Source organism: Trachypithecus francoisi, unplaced genomic scaffold (genome assembly GCF_009764315.1).
Source record: "Trachypithecus francoisi isolate TF-2019V2 unplaced genomic scaffold, Tfra_2.0 Contig00084, whole genome shotgun sequence".
In the NCBI taxonomy this organism is placed as follows: domain Eukaryota; kingdom Metazoa; phylum Chordata; class Mammalia; order Primates; family Cercopithecidae; genus Trachypithecus; species Trachypithecus francoisi.
Genome location: NW_022680469.1, coordinates 765,807 through 791,110, shown reverse-complemented (window position 1 = coordinate 791,110; position 25,304 = coordinate 765,807). Strand labels below are relative to the sequence as shown.

Below are 25,304 nucleotides of genomic sequence, written 5' to 3'. Positions count from 1 at the left end.
ACGGCAGTGAGGGGCTTAGCACCCGGGCCAGCAGCTGCAGAGGTTGCACCGGGTCCCCCAGCAGTGCCTGCCCACTGGCGTTGCACTCAAATTCCCTCCGGTTTAGCTGCCTCCCCTCGGGGCATGGCTCTGGACCTGCAGCCCACCATGTCTGATCTATCCCACTGCGGTGTGCTCCCGCGCGCGCTGAGCCTGCCCAAGGAGCACCACCCACTGCTCAGTGGCGCCTGATCCCATCTACAGCCCAAGGGCTGAGGGGTGCACGAGCCGCTGGGACTGGCGAGCAGCTCCGCCTGCAGCTCCCATGCAGGATCCACTAGGTGAAGCCAGCTGGGCTCCTGAGCCGGATGGGGACTTGGAGAACTTTTATGTCTAACTAGAGGATGGTAAATACACCAATGAGCACTCTGTGTCTAGCTCAGGGCTCGTAAATACACCAATCAGTACTCTGTGTCTAGCTTAAGGTTTGTAAATACACCAATAGGTACTCTGTATCTAGCTAACTCTGTATCTAGCTAACCTAGTGGGGACTTGGAAAACTTTTCCATCTAGCACTGTATCTAGCTCAAGGATTTTATGTGCACCAATCAACACTCTGTGTCTAGATCAGGGTTTGTAAATACACCAATCAGTACTCTGTCTAGTTTAGGGTTTGTAAATACCAATTGGTACTCTGTATCTAGCTAAGTGGGGACTTGGAGAACTTTTCAGTCTAGGGTTCTGTGTCTAGCTCAAGAATTGTAAATGCACCAATCAGCCCTCTGTCAAAACGGACCAATCAGCTCTCTGTAAAATAGACCAATCAGCTCTGTAAAATGGAACAATCGGCAGGATGTGGGTGGGGTCAGATAAGAGAATAAAGCAGGCTGCCAGGAGCCCATAGTGGCAAGCCACTGGGTTGCCTTCCATAGTGTGGAGGCTTTGTTCTTTTGCTCTTTGCAATAAATCTTGCTGCTGCTCACTCTTTGGGTCCAGGCTGCCTTTATGAGCTGCAACACTCACCAGGAAGATCTGCAGCTTCACTTCTGAAGCCAAGGAGACCACAGACCCACTGGGAAGAAGGAACAATTCCAGACGTGCTCCCTTTAAGAGCTATAACACTCACCAGGAAGGTCTGCAGCTTCACTCCTAACAGCGAGATAACGAACCCATCAGAAGGAAGAAGCTCCAGACACATCTGAGCGTCTGAAGGAACAAACTCTGGACACACCATCTTTAAGAACTGTATCACTCACCGTGAGTGTCCGCAACTTCATTCTTGAAGTCAGACCAAGAACCCACCAATTCCCTACACAAACCCAGTTGGGAAATTGGCAGATGTGATCTTATAACTAGTAGATCTTTTTTATTTTTCTGTGTGGTTATATATGTGTTATGCGTGTGATGTCTATTAAAAACTCTTAATTAATGAGCCTAAAAACATTAAGCACTTAAGTAAAATATTTTAGGAGAAAAGTAAAAGCTGTACTACTTTTTAGGTCATATGACTTTAATCTTTAAAGATAAAAAGAGTCCTATAAACTATTGATAAAATACAAATGTCTTCAAGTTGCAAAAATGTGATCAAAATTATGGAGGTCTCATATTAGGTTTTCCAAGTGTTTTAAGGTTACACCATGCTTCTTTGGGCTTTAAAAACTGTCAGTTTACCTGCTTCACAATTGGTAGGGCCTGGGAACATAGGGAAGTAACCCTGCTCCTAACTATGCTGAAAGGAACCAAAGTTTATCTGCATCCCATACATAAAGCAACCTATCAGGTTTTACATTGAAGTTAAAAGTTGCTAAGAGTTACCATTATAATGTTATTGAAACTAGTAAACATGGACTTGAATTCAATGGATGTAAGGAAAAAAAATACAGTAAAATTTGTTTTTACTTAAGGAATATAAGAAGGCATGAAATGCACTTTTTCCTAGGAATAAAAAAATTGTCTTAATAAAATAAAGCAAAAAATTTAAGCAAATTGTGAAAACATTGTAAAAATTATTCTTGCAAAGGAATCTCTGTGTGTGAACATATTAACTAAATTCAAAAGGGTTTTACATACTTTTTTTCTGTAAATTAATCACTAAAATAAAAGCATAACAAGGTTTTCTCAAAAATGCTAACCTACTCTTTAGCACCTGTCAAGGGTTATAACAGGTATGTGAAAAATCTTACTTCCTGATCAACTATTTAAAATTAAATAGGATTGTTTCTAAACCTTCATTAAAATTACAGTTAACATGTATAGCAAACTAATGCAAGGGTAAAATTTAGTTTTCTCCCTTAAACAGGATTTTCTTGTAACTGAAAAAACTAATAAATGGTTTCTGCTTTTTCAAATTTTAACTCATCATTTTGGCAAAATAACTTATGGTAATCTAAAATTTTATTTTATAATATAAAATATTTTAAATTGTAAATATATTTAACAGGCTTCCCAAAATCAAACTTTAGTCTCAAAGTTGTCTTTCCATTAACTCCTGGCTTTGGGTGCTGCAGATGGCCCCTGGAGCATTCATAAAAGAGATAAACTGGATTAATTAACATGTTTAATTATAGGGAATTGCCAATATGATGTCTAGTACCTTTCATGTATTGTATTTTAGAAAATAATATTAACATATGTTCCAAAACCGTATGGAACATCTAAGGTCTAGTGTCTGAATATGTGCTATTAATCACAATTAAGGTTGTTATCTTGGGTTATTATAACCAAAAGAAAGTCAAATTTCTTTTTTAATTGTGTTTTTGACTGTATCCAAATTGAACATTTTGTTATTTACAGATAATTGTTGTCTTGTTTTAATTCTCTTCAAAAGATGTTTATAATCAAGCTATGGGAATTTAAGAAGGGCTCTCCAATGCAGGTTTCTCATAATTAAAAAAATGTACAGGACTCATAAAAAGCTGCAATGTTTATGAATATCAAACAGAACAAGAGTTAAGTGAATGGACTGAACTAATCAGAAACTAAAACAATATTCTTGATTTATCTTAGAACAGTGCTAATTCTTATTTCATTTTTCAGATTCAAGAAAACATGTCTTAAGCTAGATACAGGCTTTGACAACTAATAAAGTGTATTCCTGTAAGCAAAGTTTGGAGGGTATTTATTTTTCCCCAACTAATTCTTCTAAAATTGAAAAACTAGTTCAAAATATTCTTAAATTACAATATAGTTGTTTAAATCAGTGTCCAAAAAAAATCCACTTTATTTTCAAATAGTACACATTTGGAAAAACTGGTTGTTTTACCAAGACTTTGAATGAAAGGCTGTGTTCCCATTTAAGAGGTCTGGTGTGACTTGGATAGCCAATGAAAGACTGGCCTCATACTTTGTCTAGACAGTCTCTGTACAGAGTTACAGATCTGTGGTGAGTAAGGAATGTCACTTTCTAACAGGCATAGGAACCCCGTGATGGAACCCAAAGAAGAAAGAACTTTACCCCATTAGAGGTATTTGAGGGTACAAATCCACATTTGGACTTGGCTTTTAAAAAGTACTATCTTTGATTTCTCATGGAATAAAGTCCAATCCAAGCCAATCTAAAAGGCCTACATAAAAATAGTTATTCTTACTGCACTTTATGCAACTAATCAGGCCAAGTATAATACCAAAGTCTACTTTGCAAACAACTATGTTGTATCATTTGTTTTTAACAGAAATTAAGACTGGAGAGAGAGATACTATGTTTTAAAACTTATCATACATCTGTTATTGATTTCTAGTCTCTTTGTTTTAAGTACTTGCCTACATTTTAAACTAATCCTGCTTATTCTTGTGGACACACCAGTGATCTCTGACTGCAACTCAGAAGAAACAGAAAGGTATGGATGATGTAACTATCTAGAAATACGTTCTAGTTCTGAGCAATTATCCTACAAACCCTGTGAGGTAGCCAATAATCCCCAGGTTTTCTTTTTAAGGAGGTATGTAAGATCAAGGAAGTTAAACAAAAGCCAAACCCCACTCACAGGCTTATAACAGCACAACTCATCTAAATGGCTCACAGGTATCAAACAAATTCCATTGATATAGTATGGCCTATAGTGCCCTAGCTAATAACGGTAGTCTCATATTTGGACCCTATATCCTAATCCTGCTTGCATAGAAACTATCAGCCTTCAGATGGTGCCACAAATGGAGCTGAAAATAAAACTGCTCTTCTATGAGGACCCTTAGATCAACCTAGGAAGAATTCTAGCCACTGTTCCCTATACAAAGCCCATCTCAATCAGGAAGTAGCTAGAATAAATGATCACCCAATTCCCCCTAATAGCAGTCAGGGATTCCCTCCAGGAAGGCGGAATACATTATAGGAAATGGACATTATTTGAGTAGACAGGGTAAAGTGAGTCCGTGGCAGGAAACTTTTTTCTAACAAAAAGAAGCTCAAAAATAGTTCCCTTTCTAACCTCATGAATTTCAAAGAAATCACTTCTTCTCTAACAAATGGCAGGCTAAAAATTCACTCTGTAAATCACACATAAACACCTTGAGCACAGAAACAGGGAGCTTACTTTGGTAATCACCAAAGTTCACAATCTTACAAATGGGCCCGAGTAAAAATGGTGGGCCTTAATAAATACATTCCTTTCCTTCTGGGCATGATGGGGAAGCTAGAACTGAAAGTTGGGGAGATACCTGCAGCTGCAAAAAGATGTCTGGGAATAGACACACAAACTCTCTCTCCCAGATGATCAACACAAAGCAGCACAGAGCAACATAGACTAAAAGTCTGCCTACATGGTCAGGGAATAAGGTGAGAGCTGATAAAAACTCAATGTATACAGAAAGCATATCTGGTTCCAACTAAATCATCAGGTCTTTTGAGGATACGACATCACCTCCTCACTAACCCATTTACAAAAACCCTGAGATTTTAGTATAACTTGGCAACTCACTCAGGACCCCTCCGTATGATGAAGAGCTGTTCTTTTTGTCTATAAAACATTAAACTCCTGCTCTAAACTCATTCTGTGTGTGTGTCCACAACCTTAAATCACTTGGCTGTGAGACCAAGATCCTTGGTATTACCATACACAATTAGGGTGTTTCAGGAATTTCCTGTAAAAACAAAACAAAACAAAAAAGACATAGATCTAAATTATCAGGTATCAGAGAACACAGAAAATCATGTGTTTTTGGTTTGTTTTCTTTCTGTTGGTTTTCTTATCATGCTTAGAATGTCTGTGTGTGACTTTATATGCATATAAGACTTGTACTAGGGGAATTAAAGTAAAATATTTTACATGGATGAGTCTTAACCCTATATCACTGACATATTTAAGAGTATGGAAGAATAAGACTCAAACAACAACAACAAAGGATTGACGATTTAATGACATAGTAAGTACACCACCACCTCAGACTTGAGGGACAACTTGTGTAGACACAAAAACAAAACAAAAACTGGTCAACATTACATTTCTGCTCCTCTAGACTTTGGAACTGTAAGATAGTTACCCGTTTTAAGTCACCCAGTAGGTAATAAACAAGAGAAGAAAAGCAGAAAGTTATATTACTTATTTCTGATTTGAAAAGTCAGAAATATTTTGGGGATTTTCTAAGAGAACTACTCTTGTCCTGTAATCACTAATTGTCTTGTAGCATCTTCCTGCTTCCAGACCAAAAAATTAACCCCATCAAAGCACTTGGGATGGAAAACAATATTTTTTTCAAACAACATTAGTGGAAAATAAACACATAAAGCCAACAGGAATACCTCAGAATCAGGTTAGCCATCTATGTCCTGGTGTTTATTGGAGGTTTCTTTCTAAAGTTCAAAAAATGGTTAATGCCAGAGGCAGTGCTCTCATTGCTTTAGTGATGTCACAAAGCTCTAATGTCAGAGCAGCCACTTATCCCACAAGGTGTCCTTATACTGGACACTTGGCTGCAGTAATATGGGGCACCATAGAGGATTGTTAGCCCTCCTAAACCATTGGAATCACCTGGACATGCCACCCAGAGAGTTTGGCAAGCAACTTGGTGTCACTTTGCCCATGGAAGAATTTATAGTCCATGGCCACAACTGTAATTTCCAGAAGTATGGTCTGCTGCAAATCATGAAAAATCACAATACCAGCCTGAAAACCACAAGTATAGAAACATCTAGAACTACAACCAAGCATAGAAGAAGAAGATCCAACTGACAGGCAAGTACACAGTTCTCAACTTCAAATGGGGCCTTTTCTACCAACAAGAGCACAGACTATGGAAAAGGCTTAATTAAGGCCTGCAGATATAAGAAGTGTATGTCTCAAAACTTTGTTGACATGGTAGATTGGAACACTCTGCAAATTTAAGGATAAGACTTCCCTATATAAAAACTTAGCCAGGCCAAAAAAGTAGACTCCCCACCATAGCACTTGCAGTCAAAAATGAGCACATCTGAAAAAAAACTTGGAGAAACCAAGACTGGTCACAGTCCATTTTGGATAAGAGAGACAACAAAAGTAAAGCTGCAGAACAGACTCTTGTCAAAAAAGAAGACAGACAATTTTAATGTAGCAAATAACTCAGAGGAAAGGATTCGAATATTTAAGCACACTGAGCAGATGCCCAAGGCAGTGCAGGTGTCCTCCATGGTATGCAAACTAGTCTAGTTTCTCAAATTTTCATCCCACCTACAGTTCTATTCAAACAGTAGACAGTCCAAAGTATAAACAATAGTTATACTACACCAGAGCAGGAGCAAGAATGCAAAGTCTGCTGTGTAAAATGACCATTTAGGAACATAGAAGAGAAGATGAATCCAGCTCAAGATGCAATAGAAGGGGATGAAGATGAGGTGGTGAAAGAAATACAAGCCCAGGATCTGGATATTTTGAATGGCTGCAGCTGCTTCACACATGGCTGCAGGCCATGAAGACATATTTCAATATTTAATAAAGCCAAGCATTTTCCATCCTGAAACAACTTCTACAATGTGAATACTTTATGGCTGTAGAATAGATTAACATTATTGCCACTGCTAAGAAATTCAAGTCATACTGTTTTGCACAAGAATGTATCTGTTTTCCACATTGTTATTATAGGAAGTAGAATTACAGTTGTAAGTATGTAAGTATTCTTACATACTTACAGTTGTAATTATAACTGACCCCAGTTGTTGTATAATTACCACAGAATTACAACTGACCCTAGTTGTACTTCTACCTATGCCAAGTCTCCTATCTAGGTTACTAGTCTCAATTTGGGGACTATTTTCGATGTCAGATTATAGAACTATACCTGTCTGTGAATATCACCATTATTTACTTGCATAATATGCATGGTTTTGCCAAGAAAAAGAGGCACTAACTGGTGAGTCAGAAAATACAAATATAAAATATACTTTTATTATGAACCATCCCTCTTTTATCTGTACAAGGGCAACATTGAGCTGAATGTCTCCTAGCCTCTAAACTATTGGCAATACCATAGCACCCTGTCCTTTTTTAGTCAGAGAAAGTCTAGAAAGACTATTGGCAGATAAAACAAAGGTTTGGTAAGGACAGTTTTCTGATGGGCTATGGTATAAAGGGATGCTTTGGAAATGTGACAAAGCAAATAATCATAACTGTGACACATAACTTTGCAGGAGGTTTTCTGAGAGTTTTTCTCTCACATACATATATTTTGCAAATACAAAGGATCTGAGACTCTAAATTAGCTATCTACTTTTTGTGTTTTTTGTCCTTTCATCTGGGACACACTTACATACAACAGAAAACCTTCATTTTCAGTAGAATATACGTGTTTCACACTCTGTTTCACCCAACAGGAAACTTAGTTACACCTTTGTTGACCAATCTGATTCTTTAAAAATTTAACATATAGTCTTTTTGGTAGATCATTGTCTCAAGCTCTTCCTCATCATTAATGAGTACTGGCATTTCCTACATATTCCAAATACCATCCCGTTTTCCTCAAAGAACCACGTATGTCTACCAACAAGTTTTAGATCTTGTGTTTCAAAGACAGGTTTCCAACCTCCTTAATTGAGGCCACCCACAGTGTGGTAGAATTTTTTTTTTAATGCTAAAAGTGTACACTAATATATTTAGTATTGCATAGTATTCCTCAAAGAAAGGACTCTGTGTCAGTAATTAAGAATGTACAGATTTTTTAATGAAATTTTACCTTCATTTTACATATGAACATAAAATTGTGATGTCACCATAGAAAAGAGAGGATAATACTCAGGTCAGTACCTTGTACAGAAAGGCAATGCCACTTTGTTTCCATTATAGACCTACCCCAAGATTAACATGGCTTTCTTAGACATAGAAAAATGCATTAAAAACTTCAAATGGTATTTTTGTTTAATATTATGATTGATGTTGCAGTTCTGTCTACTCACAGAACTATAATAATAATGGTAAGTAATTAAGAATAATAACAAAAATGGATTTTTTTCCAGATACACTGAAATAATAATTGCAATAATCCACAGAAACTACATATATAAAAAGCAGAATTCTCTTTTCTAGAGAAAAAAATTAAACGATTTTAAATAACTGGATGAGTAAGAAGAAAAACTCTCATGAAAATAATGCCTTTGGATGGGTATGTTGTAAAGAAGCAGTTTTTGACAAAATGTTGCAAAACAGTTTAGAAAGAGGCCTGGCCTCACATTTTGATGTTAACTGCCTAAAATTTATGTTCTAATAAAAAGCATTGTTTGATTTATCTCTAAATGACATAAACAAGCTGAGAGAAATTTTTTCTCTATGCATTACTCTTCATTTTCACAGGGTGGAAAAAAAAAAAAAAAAGAAAAAACCTTACATGTGTTTAGGCCTAGAGAACCTTACTGTGATTCAAAAGGCACACTTAAAACAAATCCAGATATGTAATACTGGAGATATAGATGAGTTAAAAATAAGTGAGTGTAAACTAGAGAAAACAGAGAATCTCTAAAAATCTCCTTCACCGCCTAAAGATTTAGTCTCTTGAAGATTTTTCAAACATGTAGTTAAATTATGAATGGTATTACCTTATCTTCAATGCCAAGAACATTTGAATTAATCCATTTAAAAGATACTTAAAGGTCAGATGCAGTGACTCATGCCTGTAATCCCAGTACTTCAGGAGGCCGAGGCGGGAGGATCATCTGAGGTCTCGAACCAGATGAGACCAGCCTGGCCAATGCAATGAATCCCCATCTCTACTACAAATGCAAATTTTAGCTGGTGGTGATGGGTGCCTGTAATCCCAGCTACTCATGAGCTGCACTCCAGCCTGGGTGATGGGCAAGACTCTGTCTCAAAAAAAAAAAAAAAAAAAAGAGAGAGAGAGAGATGTAAAGAAAGGAGAATGCTGTAATTCAACTCTCTATACAGAAGTGGTCAATGTGTTTCCTTTCTTAGATGACAGTTCAAGTGTCCATCTGAAGACGTCCCTAGAACACAGTACTGTAGTTGCTAATGCTGCAGGTGGACTCTTTCTTGGAGTTAACAGTGGATAGGCTCATGAGCTACTGACTACTTGTCTTTTTTAAAAACTCAGGTGAACTTGATTATGTTAGTGTTGATATTCTGTAGAAGCCCTAAAGAAAGTTATTCCATTAATGCTTATTCAACTGAGAGAGATAAGAGATTGAAAAAGAGAGAGAGAATATTTGCCAGAAGATAAAAAAGCCCCAAACATTGTGGTTGATTTTGGACATCCACTGTAGGAATGGTTCAGCTTTCCACTAAATTAAACAAATGTGTGTTTTTACATGAAAGTGTAAGTTCCCATAATGTAACTGGGTAAAAACTGCCCAGAATTGAATTTATATTCTCGTAGAACTAAGGAAAGCACAAGATCTAACAAGCTGCAAGTTGAAGAAGCACAGTATGTGATAGGTTATCTGATGTCACAGAATATTCACAGGTAGGTGAATAGTCACAGAATATTCTTTTGGTAGGTCTTTCCACTTGTTTGATTTCATTTTGAAATGGAAAAAGTTCTCTTGATCCCCTCACAGGGCATGTGATGGGGGTATGGCGCACTTCTTTGGAGACTTGCTGCTCAAAACCCCTAAGGGAAGTGCAAGCAGATGGGCAGGTCATGGAAACTGTGGGCTCCCACATCATGGTAGCAGCTAAGGGTGAATGTTTCCAGCTCCTGAAGTTCCAGTGGGTGTGTGTTACAGTGTTCTTTTTTAGTTTTATGCCTGTAGGCAACTCATATAAATCAGGTCAATTAGACCCTCTGCCTTGTTGCGAGGACAGAGGACCTATGTCCCAGAGTTCTTGCCCTAGTGTAGTGGAAAAATTGAATCACACATGCGCTTGTGTAATGAGTCCAAGGTTTTATTAAATGGTAAATATAGCTCTCTGCATTTACCAGTCTATTTTCATACTGCTGATAAAGACATACCAAAAATTGGGAAGAAAAACAGGTTTAATTGGGCCTACAGTAACACATGGCTGGGAAGGCTTCAGAATCATGACAGGATGAGAAAGGCACTTCTTACATGATGGTGGCAAGAGAAAATGAGGAGAAAGCAGAAGTAGAAACCCCTGATAAACCTATTAGACCTCCTGAGACTTATTTACTAGCATGAGAATAGCATAAGAAAGACTGGCCCCCAGTGATTCAATTACCTCCCCTTGGGCCCTACCACAACATGGGGGCATTATGGGAAATACAATTCAAGTTGAGATTTGAGTTAAGGCACAGCCAAACCACATAATTCCACTCCTGGCCCCTCCATATCTCATGTTCTTACATTTCAATAACAATTATGTTTTTTCAACAGTCCCCAAAAGTCTTAACTCATTTTAGCATTAACCCAAAAGTCCACATTCCAAAGTCTCATCTGAGACAGGTCAAGTTCCTTCTGTCTATGACCTTATAAAATTTAAAGCAAACAAGTTACTTCCTAGATACAATGGGGATACAGGTATTTGGTAAATAGAGTCATCCATATTGGAGAAGTTGGCCATAACAAAGGGGTTACAGGCCCTATGGAAGTCTGAAATCCCAGCAGGGCAGTCTAATTTTAAAGTTTTAAAATAATCACCTTTGACTCCAGGTCTCCCATCCAGGTAACTCTGATGCAAGAGATGGCTTCCCATGGTCTTGGGCAGCTCTACCCCTGTGGCTTTGCATGGTACAGCCCCATCCTGGTTGCTTTCATGGGCTGGTCCAGAGTGTCTATGGCTTTTCCAGGTGCACAGTGCAAGATGTCAAATGGTTTACCATTCTGGGATCTGGAGAACAGTGGCCCTCTTCTCACAGCTCTGCTAGGCAGTCCCCTAGTAGAGATTCTGTGTGGAGGCTTTGACCCTACATTTCACTTTCATACTGCCATAACAGAGGTACTCCATGAGGGCCATGCCTCTGGAGAAAACTTTTTCCTGGGTGTCCAGGTGTTTTCATACATCTTCTGAAATCTAGGTTTAGGTTCCAAAACCTCAATTTTTGACTTCAGTGCACCTGCAGGTTCAGCATCACATGAATCTACCTAGGTTTGGGGCTTGCACATTCTATAACAATAGGTAAAGCTGTACCTTGGCCCTTTTAGCAATGGCTGGAGCAGCTGGGACATAGGATACAAAGTGCTCACTGAATCATCAGGTTGCAAATCTTCTGATCTTTTTTCTCTGTTTCTGTTTTAAAATGGAATGTTTTTGGCAGCACCAAAGTCACCTTTTGAATGTTTTGTCGCTTAGAAATTTTTTCAGCCAGACATCCTAAATTATCTCTCTACAGTTCAAAGTTCCACAAGTCTCTAGGTCAGGGGAAAATTCCACCAGTCTCTTTGCTAAAACATAAAGCAAGTCACCTTTGCTCCAGTTCCCGAGTTTCTCATCTCCAACTGAGATTACCTCAGCCTAGACTTTATTGTGTATATAACTATTAGCATTTTTGTCAAAGCCATTCAACAAGTCTCTAGGAAGTTCCAAACTTTCCAACATTTTCTTGTCTTCTTCTGAGCCCTCCAAATTGTTCCAACCTCAGTCTGATACTCAGTTCCAAATCTGGTTCCACATTTTTTAGTATCTTTTCAGCAACGCCCCACTCTACTGGCACCAATTTACTGTATTATCCCATTTCCATGCTGCTGATAAGGAAACATATCTGAGACTGGAAAGAGACACAGAGGTTTAATTAAGCTTCTAGTTCCACATGGCTGGGGAGGTCTCTGAATCATGGTGGGAGGTGAAAGGCACTTCTTACATGGTGGCTGCAAGAGAGAATGAGGAAGAATCATAAGCAGAAACCTCTGATAAGCCCTTCATACTTTCTGAGATTTATATACCATCAGGAGAAGAACACAGGAAGGACCAGCCCCCATGATTCAATTACCTCCCCCTGGGTCCCTCCCACAGTACACAGGAATTCTGGGAGATACAATTCAAGTTGAGATTTGGGTGAAACCATATTACTGTAGACAGATAGGAAGCCAGAAGGGGAATACAGTGAAAAGGTCCTTTTCCCTGGAGTCAGGTTGCTCAGTGGCTGAACTATCCTCCAACAACCCCAGCCAAATTTCCTTCATTGCCAGTGTCCTTCTGCATCTCGATGACCTGCCAGTGACTGTTGTTATGCTCTTCCACTCCTCTCCTCCTCTCAGTGTCCAGACACCTGTGTGTCCTTCTGCTAGTATGTTCTTCTCAACGTCCAGCCACTTGTGTGCATGCCCACTAAGGTCTCAGGGTTTTTATAGGCAAAGGCTGGAGGGCATGACTGGCCATGGTGGTCTTGGAAAATGCAATATTTGGGCATAAAAACAGGAGTGCCTATCCTGACCTAGGTCCATTGGCATAGCCCAGAGGATAGAGAGACCTCACGAGAGACTGATTTTTCTACCCAGCATTACCCTATCTCTCTCCTATATCATTTGCCCTTTCTGAAGAGATACATCTAATTGCTGTTAGAATTTGGATGATCATCAGTCTTAAGCTACTTCCTGCTGACAGGGAATGCAGCAGTCAGATTTCTCCCAGATGTCTATCTAAGGGTTCCTAGTAGATGGAGCTATCATCTGAAGCTCCAGTTACCTGACCATTTGGAATTTTGTGGCTTCTAAGTCAGAAAGAAACAAGTTTTATATGGTTGTGTATGCATAGGTTAAACAGGTGTATTGTAAAAGGAAACAATTTATTAAAGATTAGAGAGATAAGAAGTGAAATATACTAACAATCATTTTACCCTCAGTTGTTTCACCCTGACAAAATAAATTAAACCTTATATGGAGTAGTTAAACTTTAGAAGATAGATAACTATTTTTGCCATATCTTTAACAATTACCAGGTGCACCATGGGAATTCTGAAGTTTGTGGAGATTACCTGGAAGCCATTAAATCTTCTTATTCTTTCCTGTTTTTTTTCCATCTCTTTTCTGGGACTCTCTCTTTTTATTATAAAAGACAATAGTGGCTACTTTCAGGAGGTTCTCTAAAGTACTCTCCAGATCCAGGGCCTGCTTTTGTAGCTTCTGCTGCTAACAGAATCAGTCTGGGATTGTTGTGTTACTGGTGGATCCTTGCTCCCAGAGCTCTCAAGATGGTGGCAGACCACTTTCAAGATGGTGGCAAGCCTCATGTTCTCTGACCTGGGGTTCTTGACCTCACGAATTCCAAGGAATGGAATCTTGGGCCAAACGGTGAGTGTTAGAAGCCCTATTAGAAGCCGTGGGTCACAGAAGAGAACCCTGGAACCCAGTGACTGGTGTTCAACTCCATTAGGACGAACCCAGGCACTTAGCCATGCAGGAACAATGGCAAGCCTTTAGCCCAATGGGGAGTGGCAGTGGGCCCCTCACTGGATTAGGGGCACAGCAGACACCCTGTTGGATCAGGAAGGATGGAAGTCTGTGGCGGATCTGCAATGGCAGCAAACAGCAGTGGTGGATGATGAACAAAAGCTCAGCTCCAGCTGTAACAAAACACAGATCAGAAGAGTGCAGTTGCAAGATGTAATAGAGTGAAATAGGGTGAAGACAGAGCTCCCACATAAGGGAAGGGGACCCAAAGGGGGTTGCTGTTGCTGGCTCCAATGCCTGCATTTATATTCTCATCCTTGTCCCTCCCAGTGTGCTCTCAGGCAATAAATGATTGGCCATTTCTTTACCTCCTATTTTGTCTAATTAGCATTTTAGTGAGCTCTCTGATTGGTCTGGTGTGGGCTAAGTTGTAAGTCCTGTGTTTAAAGGTGGATGTGGTCACCTTCCCAGCTAGGCTTAGGGATTCTTAGTCAGCCTAGGAATTCCAGCTAATGCTGTCTTTCAGTTGTTACCTCGACTAAGTCAGGAGATAAAGAGTGGTACTTTATTAATGTCTTTATTACCTTTACAGTAAGGCAGTGGGATGTTTATCAAATCCTTGGTCAATCATGGACAACTTAGTATAATTAAGTAGCTTGGTACTAGTTCTACATAAGCCTTTCATTATGCACACTTGAAACTGTCTCCTCTTCCAGTGTTTCATCTTGTCATTGGGATCCCATTTAGGATCATCCATTGGTACTACTTCTATTCCAGTTGGATAATATCCCTGATGCTTTGTGTGATCCAAAGCTCATCCCCAAATGTATCTATTGCTTGCATAGTGCCCTATTCCTCAGTGTCCATCAGGGTCTGATTCAAAAGTAACATAACATAGACCGGGTGCAGTGGCTCACACCTGTAATCCCAGCATTTTGGGAGACCAAGGCAGGCAGATCATGAGGTCAGGAAATTGAGACCATCCTGGCTAACCAGGTGAAAACCCATCTCTACTAAAAATACAGAAAGTTAGCCAGGTGTGATGGTGGGTGCCTGTAGTCCCAGCTACTCAGGAGGCTGTGGCAGGAGAATGGTGTGAACCGGAAGGCAGAGCTTGCAGTGAGCCAATATTGCATCTGTTTCAAAAAAAAAAAAAAAAAAAAATGGCATCTATCCAGGAGAGTTCAAATATTCGAGTGAAATTTGGAAAGCATTCATATATCTAGCAGGGTCATCTGAAAGCTTGCCAAGATCCTCCTTAATTTATTCTGAGTTCTGTAGGGAGAAGAAGACCTGGACCTTACTGCGCCCAAGTTCACTGGACGTGTATTGGAATGTCAAGGGTGAGACTGGGGCTTGTTTAGAGAGAGGATTTCTAGGAGGGGCAAGTGAAAGGCTGAAGCTGGATGGGGAGGTCATGGTGTACCTAGTGAAGCAGGACTGGAGGGACCTAGCTCTGTTGCTGGGAGTGTCTTTGAGACTCTCATTTTTAATTTCCTGGGCTTTACTCTTGCAACATTTCCTGAGATGGCAAAGAGGAGGGCTAGATGAATCCTACAATGTTGGCAAAGGTCTGGATTGGCTTGCAAGGTATAGAAAGCCTGCACATATTGGGCCTCAGACCATCTATCGTCACATCCACAAAACACTTGCAGATGCCAGATTGTATCAAAATGCATGGTTGTTTCCTGAGCCCAAGCCAGTCCTTGCCATGAATTATAATTCGGTCAAACCTTTGTGCAGAGGGGTATGAAGTGTTTTTTTCTCAAGATTCTGAAGGTTAAGGCAGTACCAATAGTTCAGAATACACTCCAAAGAAGTATGAACTGGGGGTGGTTAAGTAAACTGGTTGCCCAATTTGAAATACACAGAATAAATTTGTCCCTCATTTCCCCTTCTTTTTTTTTTTTTTTTTCAGTGAAAACTCAGTGTGTGATGGAGAGAGAAAGCAAGTTTTCTCCCTTTTCTTCCACTTTTTATCCCTAAGTCCCTATGACATTGACAGCTGCCTCCCATAGATACCAATGTGGTATGTCCCCATGAAGCAAGGAAAACTTGCAGTGTAAGAAGTAACTGCCCTCACCTATGCCTTCCAGGTGTCAACAACCTTTGTGTTCCTTTGACTTATTTATGATATGAGGTGTGACCCTCTTCCATGGGGTGGGGGAATCAGTCAGCAGGAATTAATCCTGCCCATTTATATTTTGCCTGTTTCCTGGCTTTTGACTGCAGAAATCTGTTATTTCTTTTTAAGGCTTCAGGCTGAAACTTGAAATCATGTTTGAGACTAAAACAGTACTTGAGAGGCTGTTAGTATCCATTAAAACTGTTGCAAAGAAGCATTGACAAATTTGTTTGCAGGGGTCAATCAGCCAGCAGGGGTCAATTCTCCATTAACTTTCCTTTCAGAAACTAAATGCTGGCAGGGGGAGTTCTCTCACTTAGAAAAGGGGGGACATGAGAAAAACTGTTTAAACTATAAAGAAAAAGACCTGGGGAAGGAATCCCTTGCTCAGTGCAAGTTGGTACCTTTAATCCTTGTGTCCTTTTTCTCAATTCAGACAGTGTTGAATTCCTTGATCAGGTGAGAAACATTCTTTTAGTGCAATGGCTGAGATGCATCTATCTGTTTGCCCTGTGTGGTCACCATTACTGCTGTAGTTTTCTCCTTTCTTCATCCCAGGTGGCAGAGGCTAAGGTCATGGAGGCTAAGGCAGCAGACGCTAAGGAAGAAGAGACTGGTGCTGCTCCCCTCCACCCCCCATGGCTGTTTAGTGAGGCCTTTGCATGCTGTGTACTTGTCTAGGCACTTTAACTAAAAGGGGAAAGTAAGAGGATGTGCCTTGAGCCATACACACCTGTGGCTGCTGGGGTGGAGGCAGAGATGGTACCTCTAAAAACAGTTCATCTGATTTGCATGTTTGGCAGCTAAGACAAAAGCTCATTTTGCTTAATAACATTGCTGCAGCCTGTAGCAAAATGCTTTAACACCATGAAGGATGGGATAAGAGCTATTTCAAACCGTGAGAGACAGAAAAGAGAAGTCTAGGATTTTGACTGGCCAGGTTATTGTGGAGTTTTTAAAACTCCATGAAGGGAAACAGAGCCTCTTATCTACAGGAAAGAGAGAAAGAGATGGCAGAGATTTAGAAGAGGGGCTAACCTGGCCGGGCGCGGTGGCTCAAGCCTGTAATCCCAGCACTTTGGGAGGCCGAGACGGGCGGATCATGAGGTCAGGAGATCAAGACCATCCTGGCTAACACGGTGAAACCCCGTCTCTACTAAAAATACAAAAAAACTAGCCGGCGAGGTGGCGGGCGCCTGTAGTCCCAGCTACTGGGGAGGCTGAGGCAGGAGAATGGCGTGAATCCGGGAGGTGGAGCTTGCAGTGAGCAGAGATCCGGCCACTGCACTCCAGCTTGGGCGGCAGAGCAAGACTCCGTCTCAAAAAAATAAAAAATAAAAAAAATAAAAAAAAAGAAGAGGGGCTAACCTGATAGTTTCACATTTACACTCACCCTTTGGGATCCCTACTGAGCCCTCAGTTTAAATGGGACAACTTCCTTTGTCCTCCTCACAGGATGTGTGAAGGGGGTGTGCCTCACTTCTTTGGTGCCCCGTTGCTCAAAACTCCTAGGGGGAGCAGGCAGATGGGCATGTGATGTGGAGCATGGGCTCTGACACCACAGCAGTGTCTAGGAGTGAATGTTTACAGCTCCTGAAACTCCAGTGGGTGTGTGTTACAAATAATGTGTTCCTTTAGTTTGGTTGTCTATAGGAGGCTTGTGTTAATCAGCCCAATTAGATCCTCTGCCTTATTGCAATGACAAAAGGCTTTATGTATCTTGGGGGTTTTGCCTTAGTGTACCATAAAAGTCAGATCTCACTGAACTTGGAGAATGAGTGTAAGGTTTTATTGAATGGTTGAAGTAGTTCTCAGCAGATAGATAGGAAGCCAGAAGAGAGTTGGAAGGGGAATGGGTTTCTCCCTGGAGTTGGGCCTCTCAGTGCTTATACTCTCCTCCTGCAGTCCCAGCTGAATTCCCCTTGGCATCCACATCATTACTCCAGTTGATGGTCTGCAGGTGCCTGCACTGCTTGTCAGCGTGCTCTTTATGTCTTCTGCTCCTCTGTGTTAAGCTGCCTGTGTGCTCTTCTGCTGATGTGTCCCTCTTGATGTCCAGTTGCTTTTGCGCTTGCCCACTCAAGTCTCCGTGTTTTTGAGACATAGAATGGGGGACACAGTGGGCCAGGGTGGTGTTGGAAAGTGCAACATTTAGGCACAAAAACAGGAGTACCTTGCCCCATCATGAGCACAGACCCAAGGGTGGAGCCCTCACCAGGGACCCTATTTTTCTGTACCCAACACTTTTCTACCCCTGTTCTGTATCACTTTCAAACCCAATGAGAGATCTTCACAAATATTAAAAGAAATACAAATTTACTGCATTGATGCTACAGCAAATCTGTATGGTGGAAACATAATTTTAAAATACTTGTTTATTGTTATTAGCCTTACTGACCTAACTACCAAAAATGAAAAGTAAGGATGGATATGGTGGCTCACATCTATAATCCCAGCACTTTCAGAGACTAAGGCAAATAGATAACCTGTGGTCTGGAGTTCAAGACGAGCTTGAAAAACATCGCAAAACCTAATCCCTACTAAAAATACAAAAAGTAGCTGGGTGAGATGGCATGTGTCTCCATTCACAGCTACTTGGGAGGCAAAAAGATCACTTGAACCCAGGAGACAGAGGCTACACTGAGCCGAGATCATGACACTGGACTCTAGTCTGGACAACAGAGTGAACCTGCATCTCAAAAAGAAAAAAAAAAAATGTCAAAAATTCAGTAAATTCAGTACTTCACAGAAGCACATACCAAAGCAGATATTTCATTGGGATAGTGTTTTTCACAAACCAAGATGTGATAGCCAACAAACTTATTATACATTGTGTAGCCATTGGTCAATAAGCTACAAACTTATATACCATGTTAGTGTACTAAATATTATGGTTAATTATAACACAATGGAATGTGGCTTTATAACTAAGTAAAAATAAGCATAAATGAACACACTTACAATACTGTGGAAGACTTAACATATAGCACTCCTATATATGTATTGAATTTTTAGTACAGATGGGGTTTCACTGTGTTAGCCAGGATGGTCTCTATCTCCTGACCTTGTGATTCACCTGCCTCAGCCTCTCAAAGTGCTGAGATTACAGATGTGAGTCACCATGACCAGCTGAAGATAAAATATATTGAGATTTAATTGAAGAAGACACAAATGACTAAAAAGATATGCCATGTTTGTGGATTTGAAGAATAAATATTTTTAAAGTGAAATATTATCCTGAATGATTTGTAGATTTAATACAGTCTATAAGCATTTCAATATTTTACAGTAATAGAAAACACAATTCTAAAATTTGTATAAAATCTACAAAAGACTTCAAATAACCAATGAAATTTTGAGAAAAACTAAGACTAGAGCATCATAGGTTCCAATTTAAAACTATATTGCAAGGCTAAGTTGTATAAAAATGTGCATAAAGACTGACACAAAATTAATGGCACAGAATAAAGAGCCTCAAAATAAATTAATGTATGTAAGACCAACTAATCTTCAATGAGGATCCCAGTAATAAAAATGCACAATGTATAGTCTTTTGAACTTGATACTTAGTAAACTGTATACCCACAATCAATCAATCAATCAAAACCTTTTTATGATATTCCACCTTAAAATAACTTGCAACAAAATGAACTCATAATAGAATACATAAAACCCTAAAAATATTAGGGAAACTCACACCCTGAAGGGAAGGGGAATAGACTGGCAGGCTTCAGTACTGACTAATTTAGAGCCCTACGTTCTTGAGTGGATATAGGTCATATCCAGACAGTGATTACAGTGATTCTTGGGCAATACTCAGTACTGTGCTGCCTTCAGGTGTTATCAGGGCTGTCTCAGTTGTGGTAGCCACAGTGTTGTTGTATCATCTTTCCCCCAGATCCATGAAGCTCAGCACAGAAAGATATAGCATTAAATTTTTAAAGGTAATACATACATCTTTTTTACTTTAAGTTGATTTATGAATATTTATTTCTTTTGACTTCAATAATTTTGATATTTAGATACCACAAATAAGTGAGAAATTGTAACATTTTCTTTCCATGTCTGGCTTATTTCACTTAACATACTGATCTCAAGTTTTATATATGCTGGTGTAAAGTACAGAATATTATTTTTAAGACTGAAGAGTACTCCATTGTGTATACGTATACAATGTTTTTTTTAACGCATTCATCTACTGATGGATACTTACCTGGCTTCCAATCTTAACCATTGTAACTCTAGCCTGGGTGACAGAGTGAGACTCTATCAAAAAAAAAAAAAAAAACAAGGCAGATATGTCTTTGCTTCACCAATTTCCTTTGCTTTGAGTATATATCCAGAATGGGATTACTTGACAATGTAGTGGGTATATTTTTAGTTTTCTTGAGGAACTTTCAAACTGTTTTCTATATTAGTGTTAATAATTTTTTTTTTCACCAAAGGCTACCCTTTTCTCCACACCCTTACCAGCATCTATCGTTGCTTGTCTTTTTAAAATTATTTAACTGGGGTGAAAAAATGTATCATTGTAGTTCTGATTTGAATTTATTTGATGATCATAATGTTTAGCATTTTTTATATTTCTATTTGCCATTTGTATGTTTTCTCTTCAGAAATATCTATGTAAATATCTAACTCAAAATTTTAAATGTATTTCTATAGAATTGCTGAGTTCTTTATACATTTTGGCTATCAATCCTGACAGATGGTTTGCGTAGCTTCTCTCATTCTGTCAGCTGTCTTCATTTTGATAATTGCTAGTTTTACTCTGCAGAAGACTTTTGACTTAATGCTATCAGTTTTGTCAATTTTTAATTTGATTTACTGTGATTTTGAGGTATTACTCAAAAAGTTTTTGCCTAGACCAATGTCCTTCAGATTTTCTCCAAAGTTTTCTTGTAATAGTTGCATAGATTAAGGACTTCAACATTCGTCTTTAGTATATTTGGGTTGACTTTTATATGTAAAGAGATAGGAGTCTAGTTTTATTTTTCTGCATATGGATATTCAGTTTTTCCAGGACCATTTACCAAAGAGACTGTCTTCTCCACAGTGTATGTTCTTCACATGTCTATTGAAAATGAGTTGAAAGTTCACAGTAGCTATGAGAGTTCATTTCTGCATTATCTCATCTGTTCTATTGGTGTATGCATCTGTTTTTTGTTTTTGTTTTGTATCCTACTGTTTTGATTATTGTAGCATTTTAGTAAATTTAACATCAGGTTTCTGTCTTGTTTTGGTTTTGATTTTGGTTAAAACAGCTTTAGCTGTTCGTATTTTCTCTTTTTAATTTGTATTTTTTTGTAATTCCATATAATATTAGAAGTGTTTTTTTTTTTAATTTCTGTGAAAAATGTTACTGGCATTTTGATAGAGATTACACAGAATCAGTAGACTACCTTGAGTAGTATAGATGTTTAAATAATATTGAATTCAATCCATTAATGTGAATTTTTTTTACTTGTTTGGTGTTCTCTTTAATCAGTTAGTTAAAGTTTTTGTTGTAGAGATCATTCATTTATTTGGCTAAGTAAATTTCTAGGTATTGGATTTTATTTGTAGCCATAGTAAACGGAGTTTTTAATTTTTTCCCAGATGGTTTATGTTTGATATATAGAAATTCTACCAATTGTATGAGTTTTTCTTTGTATCTAGCAATTTTACTCCATTCATGTGTTCTAATTTTGTTGTTGTTGTTGTTGGAGTGTTTAGGTTTTTTCAGATATAAGATTATTTTATCTGCAAACAGTATTTTTTCTTTCATTTCAATTTTGTTGTCTTTCATTTTGTTCTCTTGTCTGATTGCTCTAGTTAGTGATGACAATAGCAAGTCGTCCAGAGGCGCCACTGCCATCACAAAGGCTGCAGTGGGGAGGCATGAGTGGTGCCAACAAGACAGGCTGAGGGAGCAGAAGTGGTGGCTGTCTGACCCCAAGCCCCATGTCCCTGAGCAGTGATGGTGCTGCTCCAATCCTAGTACCACAGGGCAAAACTTGTTCCTGGGCCCAGAGACTTCATTGCTCTAAATTCTGGCCCCATGTTGCTGCTCTCACACATTGCCACTGCTGGGATGGTTTGGGAAGGAGGCAGACAGTCACTGGAGCCTGCCCATGGGACCCTACTGCCCTCGAGGCCACAGCAATGAAGCCAGGCTGAGTCACTTATCAACAGGGGAGCATCATGGTCAGGCAAAGAAGGGCCCAAGGTGGAGATGGTGCAGGATCATGCCTTACTTCCACATGGAGTGCAGGGGCTGGCCTGCAGGGCAGAGCTTAGACCATGATTCAGGGATCCAGGGTGGAAAGTGAGTGGTGCCCATATTGTGTGTCCCTGGCACCTACCTCTCTGAGGGTGTCAGGTTCTTGTACCTTGGGAAAAGGCTCTGAGTGTGGCCACACGTTCCCTGGGTCTGCCCCATATCAGTGTGACCACTGAGACTGACACTCCTATTGGCCAGCCTGGGTCAGTGATTGGCTCCTGACAGCATTTTCCTGAGCAGGGATGCAACCTGGGTGAGTGGAAGCTCTAGGCCACCTTGAGCACTGGATGGGGGGCATGGAGTGATCTCACAGAAATGTCACCCTTGCCCCAGACACCAGCCCAGGCCCAGTGAGGACATGGACTCCCTGCCCTAGAATGTAAGACGGCATGACTGGGACTGCTTGCTCCACAGAGCCAGCCTCCAACTTGGAGGACAAGTGGGACCAGTGCCCCTTCCGAGTTGGTGGGTGGTAACTCCCCAGGTAAAGCTGCTGCTGCCATTATGCCACTGCAAAGCTGGAAATTTCTGCATTCTTGTTGTTGGAAAACACACTTTTGCCTCCCCATGGGCTTGAGGGTACTTGTTTCCACTACCTGGATTCTTCCTGGTGTTGATGACTTCTTCAGTATTGAAGCAAGCTGGGGACTGAGCCCAGGTGCTGTTGCAGCCCATCCCAGTATGCACACATTCAGGGCAGAATTGACAGGCCAGCCCCCTGCCATTTAGGCCCTCTGCAGACTTTGGCCACCAACAAGCACAGGAGGGAGTACCAGTCTTTCATTTTGTTTTCTTGTCTGATTGCTCTAGTTAGTGATGACAACAGCAAGCTGTCCAGAGGAGCTACTACCATCACAAAGGCTGCAGTGGGGAGTGCGGAGGGCAGCCTGGTGCTTGCATCTAGATGCCCCTTGGCATTAGAAGTCTAGGAAAAATTAACAGCAGCAAGAGGCAGGCAGGCTCTTTGAGAGAAGGGGATAGAACCCAGATGAAACCCCACCTTCAAGCCAGGGAGGACCCAAAGCCTGAGGGCCAGGCAACCAATTCCGGAGACCAGAGGGGAAACTTGTGTTGCTTGTTGCTTGGGCCACCCATGGCCACCAAGGGACCAATCAGCACTCACTTCTTCCACCCTGCAGTCCATAAAAACCCCAGAGTCAGCCAGGCTCAAAGAGAAGATAGATGATGGTGAGATGAAGGGTTGGTCTGCCTGCAGAGGGGAGCTCTCCACTCTAAGTCTGTTCTTTTCTAGCAGTTGAACACTAGTAGGGAGACCCTGACTGAGCTACCAACTGCAGGTCTTCTCTGAGCTGTTTTATCAATCAATAAACCCCCTCTTCATCCCACTCACTCTTCACTGTCTGCATGCATCATTCTTCCTGGTCACACAACAAGAACTTGGAACTTATAGAATGGCAAATCTAAAAAAGCTGTAACACAAACAGGGCTAAAACATGTCCCCTGGTTCCCAGATTGTGGGCAAAGAGTGAGAAAAAAAAAAAAAAAAAAAGATGTGATATTCAGGGATTTCAGACCTGTGAACTCCCTGAATGACTTTATTTTGGGGGCACTCTGATTCCTGAGGCAATGTTATGACTTCTATTTGGGGCACTGTGGTTTCTGAGGCAAGGTTATGACTTTCTTTTTGGGAAACGGTGGTTCCTGGCATCTCCAAGCCTAAAGGCACCACCACATTCCCCAATGCTAATCATAAAAGCTGCTTTCAGTACCCTGGACTGAAAAGTCCTGGCAGATGGAATTGCCCACCCCCTGGCAGCAGCCAGCCTGTCTGACTGCAGTGGCCAGAATTCACCCTTGCTAATGCACATTTTTCTGCTTTACACCTGACTTGTAATCTTTCTTAGAGGCATGGGATCCAGGCAAGTAGCATAAGACAAGAATAGCCTGCCAGGCACATTTTGTGGAGTAAGTCCAGTGGGCCTAAGCAAAATGCAGTCAAATGAGCTACCAGCTTCTGATATTTCCATCCAGAAAAGTGACATTTCCAAATATCTCATATCTCTAGGTTTTCCTGTGTTGAGTAAGTGTTGTCAATGACATTCTTTTCATATGCCATACTTTAGAAGAAAGGCTTTCAGTTTTTCCTCATTCAGTAAGATGCTCGCTGTGGATTTGTAATATATGGATTCTATTTTGTTAAAGCATGTTATTTCCATACCCAGTTAGTTGAGGGGTTTCATCACTGGGAGTATTGAATATTTTCAAATGCTTTTTCAGTGTTAATTAAAATAATCATTTGGCTTTCTTTCTTCCTTCTGTTGATATGATGTTTCATATCAATTCATTTACCCATATGTTGAACAAATTTTGCATCAAAGGAACAAATCCCACTTGGTCATAATGAGTGATCTTTCTAATGAATCGGTGAAATTTGGTTTGCTTGTATTTTGCTGAGAAATTTTTCATATTTATGAGAGATACTGGCTTGTAGTTTTTCACTGATGTATTCTTGTCTGATTTTGTTATTAGAGTAATACTGGTCTTGTAAAATTAGTTTAAAAGTATTACCTCCTACTCTATTTTTCAGAAAAGTTTGAATTTGTCTTGTATTAATTTTTATAAATGTTTGGTAGATTTCAGCTGTAAAGACATTCATTCCTGGGTTATTTTAAAAGAAGATATATATACACACATACATATATATAATTATAGTTTAAGTCCTAGGGTACATTTGCACAATGTGCAGGTTTATTACGTATGTATACATGTGCCACGTTGCTGTGCTGCACCCATCAACTCATCATTTACATTAGGTATTTATCGTAATATATCCCTCCTATCCCTCCCTTCTCCCCCACCTCACAACAGGCCCTGGTGTGTGATGTTCCCCTTCCTGTGTCCAAGTGGTCCCATTGTTTAATTCCCACCTATGAGTGAGAACATGCAGTGTTTGGTTTTCTGTTCTCGCAATAGTTTGCTCAAAATGATGATTTCCAGCTTCATCCATGTCCCTACAAAGGACATGAACTCATCCTTTTTTGTGGCTGCATAATATTCCATGGTATATATGTGTCACATTTTCTTAATCCAGTCTATCATTGGTGGACATTTGGGTTGGTTCTAACTCTTTGTTATTGTGAATAGTGCCACAATAAACATACATATGCTTATGCCTTTATAGTAGCAATATTTATAGTCCTTTTGGCATATACCCAGTAATGGGATGGCTGGGACAAATAGTATTTCTAGTTCTAGATCCTAGAGGAATCACCACACTGTCT

The 25,304-nt window shown here is 39.9% G+C and overlaps 1 long non-coding RNA gene across 2 annotated transcripts in view; it reads left to right on the top strand.

Annotated features, from left to right (window-relative positions):
* The window catches only part of LOC117090666, a 66,814-nt gene extending 63,735 nt beyond the window's left edge, over nucleotides 1-3,079 (top strand). For both annotated transcript variants that reach the window (XR_004440089.1, XR_004440099.1), the window contains exon 3: nucleotides 976-3,079. This is a non-coding gene — a long non-coding RNA (uncharacterized LOC117090666). The remainder of the gene's footprint in view (nucleotides 1-975) is intronic.
* Nucleotides 3,080-25,304: the final 22,225 nt, after the last annotated feature.